We start from the raw sequence: 4,738 nt of genomic DNA, 5'->3' as shown, positions 1-4,738 counted from the left end.
ACCATAAAATATAAATATAAAATTAACTAAATACATACAGATTATTTAAAACTAAATATCTTTTTCTTACAAAGTAAAAATATGGTCATTACTAATTAGTTTTAGCTTAAGAATTATAAACAAACAAGTTAAAAGAAAAAGAAAAAGAAAAAGGAAAATTGTCATTGACCAATAAGATGATTTTACACGGATCACAATCTCCACCGTCGGATTAGAATGGACTAAAAGAGATCTAATGGTCTAACTTCTTTTCTTCTCTACTGTGTCTCTCTGTCGATCTCTTCTCTCTACAGATCTCAAAAAAATAGTAATCTTGCATCTTTCTAGATGTCTCTGTTTCTATCTCCTCTCCTCTCTGAGTCCCAAGGGTTTTTACTGATTAGAAGTGTTAAGTTTCGATCTCCTCTCCTCTCCTCTCCTCTCAGTCCCAAGGGGGTTTTCTGATTCAAAGTGTTAAGCACAGACGAAGTCTTGGCAACCATCACGACAGGTAAACTCACTTCCCCTTTCTCTTATCTGTTCTCTCTTTCTTTTCATCTTCCTATATACTTCTAATTGATTTTTGTTTTGTTTACAGATCTAAGACGAAGTACGGAATGAGAAGAAGTCGTGTTAACATAGTTAATTGATTTTTGTTTTGTTTTCATCTCTGGCTTCGTCTTTCTCTCTCTATCTCTGTGTTCTAATTCCGGTTTTGTTTTTGTATTCTTTGTTTAAAAAGGCTGAAGAAGCTTGATGGTGGTAGCATCGGCGTCAACAATGGTGGTCTCGACATCATCAATGGTAGTTAGTGCGGTGGAGGAGGCTGTTGGGTGGTGGTCGGCCTCAAAGATAAAGAAACCGAAGGAGGCTGTTAGGTTGATTTTGTTTTTTTAGGTTAGGCTTTAGGTTTACATTTGTAAACCGGGTTTTGTAAACCGTTGTAAACCGGGTTTTGTAAACTGGGTTTTGTAAACCAGAATTTATTTGTAAACTAGAATTAAATTACTAAATAAATTTTGATTTTTAGTTATGAATTAATTGGCTTATTTAAATATAATCATTAACTATTTTTTTGTTTAATTATATTTGGTGGTTTTAAATTTTAAATATTAATTAATTGTTATTCCCGTATATAAAAGCGAATTATATATTATATTTACAATAGCATAGAAATTATCGCTATCTTTGTTTACTTAACTATAGCATAAACGAAAACCGCTATTAAAAGTACCAGACTTTTTATAACGGGCGATGTCAGAGCGGTGAAGGAAGCGCTATGCTTTTCTTTACATAGCGTTTTCCGTCCGCTAAGACTACCCATATTTCCTGTAGTGACAATCTCCATTTCTATTCTGACCGACATTTGTGATCACACAAGCAAGCAACAAAAGATTATAATTAAGATGGTTTTATCCATCAAACCAGCTATTTGAACCATTTCAGGATTGGTCCAAAAAGTTATGTTAAATAGATTACAAAAAGAAGTTTGTCTAGTTTGACCATAAGATGTATGTTTCTTGAGGAATAGCATGCTGACGACTTGCATGACGATCATGTGTATATAGTCGACTGGTGCGTTTCTTTTGATACTTTATAGTACATCGATTATACTTCGAGTAGTTTCATAAACTATATATTTACAATTCAGATGCCTCACACGTGTACAGTTTAAAATCACAAAACATCCCAAAACCTCACTTTTGTTGTTAATCACGATTAGCATATTTTTAAGGCATCGTATCAACCATATAAACCACACATTCGATACAATAATGACTATTTATGTGGTCCCTAATCCATTCATTGTCCTCATTTTCCTCCCATTTTTAGACCAATGTACCATTTATAAATTTGAAATAACGCGTATTGCATGCGTGTAACAGTCAAGTCGCCACAAACACTCCGATTAGTATTTAACTTAATCTCGATTTTGCTAAAGATACTACTGTTAATTAATAATAGTACAAGAGAAGAAGGCGAGAGAAGAAGTTGAAGTAAAACCAAAGTTTCATGGAGACAAATAAGATATGCATGTTTCCTCCAATGATGTTAGTTTATTTGTTAAGATGAAACGCCATTGGAATTTGATAATCACATTTATTAATTACAATATTGATTATTTGCACTGTATATAAATATTGGTTATTAAGTATTTAAATTAGTCTTGTGACAAAAAAAGTATTTAAAATAGTCAAAGTATATACTATGAAATGCTATCAAGTTGATCTGTTTACTAAAAATACAATGAATACATTTTATTTTATAAAATAAAATAAAACGAATACATTTTATTTAGAACTTTTTTTTCTGTTTAATCACCTTAGGAGTTAGGAACAAGTGTAAAATAAATATTTGTAACTTTCTTCCAAAAAAATGGACTTTAACTCTGATACTATATCGAAAGTGATTAGGGATTTGACTTTCAGAGCTTTAAAGACTTTACAATGATCTAAAGTTTCTAAAGGCAATAATTTTATCAATCACAATTTGGCTTTCATAAAATCTCTCAAAGTTTCTAAAAACTCAAAGCCTCAACTTCTCTTTTCCCTTTACGTTGCTTTACCTTTTCTAAAAGTTAAAATTTGTGACTTTTATTTTTTTCTAAATCCACAACCCAATATTTTTGTAAAGTCATTTGTTTAAAAGTCTTGGCAGTCAAAGTCCTAAACAATCACATATGTTTGAGAGTATAAGAGCATCATTATCAATAGAACTTTTTAGGTGGTCCTTAGTATTTTTTATTATTATACTATAGTTAGGGACAATGTTAAGAGACTTTAAGTAAAGTAGTGATTATTGGTAGGACATTTTGTAATCTCTTAGGTTAAACAAGAACAAATATGGTTAAACATAAACACTACAAAAGAACAAATATGGTTAAACAAATAGGATGAGAAACCCGCAAGGCATTACAATAAGCACTTAAACATAACAAGCTGCAAAGTACTAGCAACCACACTCCTGCAAATGCAAAAAACATCCACACACACCAAATAGAAGAGGTGGTACCCACGTAGCCAATAGGAACAGGTGATGAAAGCTGGAGGGAATAGCCAGGTTCAGCTAGATTTGCTTCCATAGCAACCTCTCCTTGTTGCGCCTGCAACAAACATACACTAGTATTAGTGACACATTATATCGACAAATACAAAGTAGCAAGCAACCAACAATAATCAAGGAGTGAATCTAAAGCCTACAAACGTAATCTGCAAGTTTCAATAGCTACTAACAGTTACTTGATTGAACTGCACTCAGACTTTCTGATATATAGTTCCTCCCACTTAGAAACATTCAGACTCTATTAATACCAGGTGCACAATAGGAAAGGAAATCAAAGTCAACACCTTTCAGTGAAAAACATATCCACAAATCAAATACAGAAATTGTTGTTCTGTTCCATTGATGACAAATTGCCACCATATGTACACTCACTTTGTCAATGTAGATTAGCCTCATAAATAATTCAGTTAAATGAAACACAGAAACCAAAACCAATGGTGCCAGTTTCCTATTGAACACACATATACAAAATCAAAAACAGAAACTGATGTTCTTTTCTATCAATTCCAGATGCACAATAGTAAAGGAAACCAAAGTTAACACCTTTTAATTAGAAAAAAAAAACAAATCCACAATCAAATACAGAAACTGCTGTTCTGTTCCATAGAAAGACAAGCTACCACCACATCTACTCCCACTTCGTCAATTTTGCCTCGTAAACAAGTGTTTTTTTTTGTTTATTATCAGTAGAGTCTTACCTTGACATTATGAAGAGCTCTCAGCTGAATACGCGGCGAAACATCAACACTGCTCTTAACAAAAGTGTTCTTCTCCTCGATATCATAGAGAACAGAGACGTATTTGGAAGTGAAAGAGACCTGAGGCTGAGAAAGGCGGAGCAAGGCGGTGGTGGTGGTTCAGAGGTTGGTGATTGAAGGGCCAGAGAAGGAGGAGGAGGGGAAGTGGCAAGAGAAGGAGGAGGAAGGGGAAGTGGTTCAGAGGCTTTGAGAAGATGACGCGTGGCGTTAAGGACGCAACCAAAAACTTCTTAATTAAGGACAATCTGCTCCGTTTCTTCAGTATTTAGGCCTTTTTTGATTTAAATTTGAGCCCAAATAATCTAAGATATGGGGCTAAGGACACCGATATTTATGCTCTAAGACCAATAGACAAAACAAATTCCAGAACTTCAGAATGAGAGATATGAGAAACGCACATTGATAAACTTTAGTGTTGTAGGAATGGTTTTTTCTTTTTTTTTTGAGAAAAGTGTTGTAGCCTTGTAGGAACGTTGAAAAACTGATTTTGAACTTTTCTCTTTATATCTCCCTATCTTTGTCTCAGCGCGGTATTTCTTCTAAGCTTCTTTTGTTTAGAGAGACAACAAGAGAGACATATTTTTCTTCTTAACAAACATTTTCTTTTTCTTAACGACTGATTAAGACTAACTAGTTACTCTTATTTTTCTTAGTGTGTAGTAATTTTTGGCTATACAACTTTTGGCTCTTTTTCGTTGACCTTTCTTCTTTTACATGTTTAATCAAATGATACAATTCAAACAGTTTTGTTGTTAAAAAAATAGTTTTGTTGTTGTGTATTTGATATGCATCTGAATATTGTATATAGGCCTTGATTGACTAAAGCAGTAGTAGTAATCTACAGAAGCATGATGTTGCAGAAGTTGTATGTTTTCATTAAACTGTTTTTAGTAAAACGATTGGTAAAGCAGTAACAACATGCTATTTAATATTATTAT

General features: G+C 33.1%; 2 long non-coding RNA genes across 2 annotated transcripts; one reads left to right on the top strand and one right to left on the bottom strand.

Moving 5' to 3' along the window:
- Window positions 1-353: 353 nt before the first annotated feature.
- Window positions 354-852, top strand: LOC108821781 (uncharacterized). The gene is made up of 3 exons (XR_001944631.2): window positions 354-490; window positions 578-620; window positions 722-852. It is a non-coding gene; the product is annotated as an uncharacterized LOC108821781 (long non-coding RNA).
- A 1,903-nt stretch (window positions 853-2,755) lies between these two features.
- LOC108834733 (uncharacterized) lies at window positions 2,756-4,138 on the bottom strand. The gene is made up of 2 exons (XR_001946867.2): window positions 3,741-4,138; window positions 2,756-3,082 (listed from the first exon to the last, which is right to left on the bottom strand). It is a non-coding gene; the product is annotated as an uncharacterized LOC108834733 (long non-coding RNA).
- Between the last annotated feature and the right edge of the window lie 600 nt (window positions 4,139-4,738).

Source organism: Raphanus sativus, chromosome 7, assembly GCF_000801105.2.
Source record: "Raphanus sativus cultivar WK10039 chromosome 7, ASM80110v3, whole genome shotgun sequence".
Taxonomy (NCBI): domain Eukaryota; kingdom Viridiplantae; phylum Streptophyta; class Magnoliopsida; order Brassicales; family Brassicaceae; genus Raphanus; species Raphanus sativus.
Note: the sequence above shows the minus strand (reverse complement) of the source record. Positions and strands in the feature narration are given on the sequence as shown.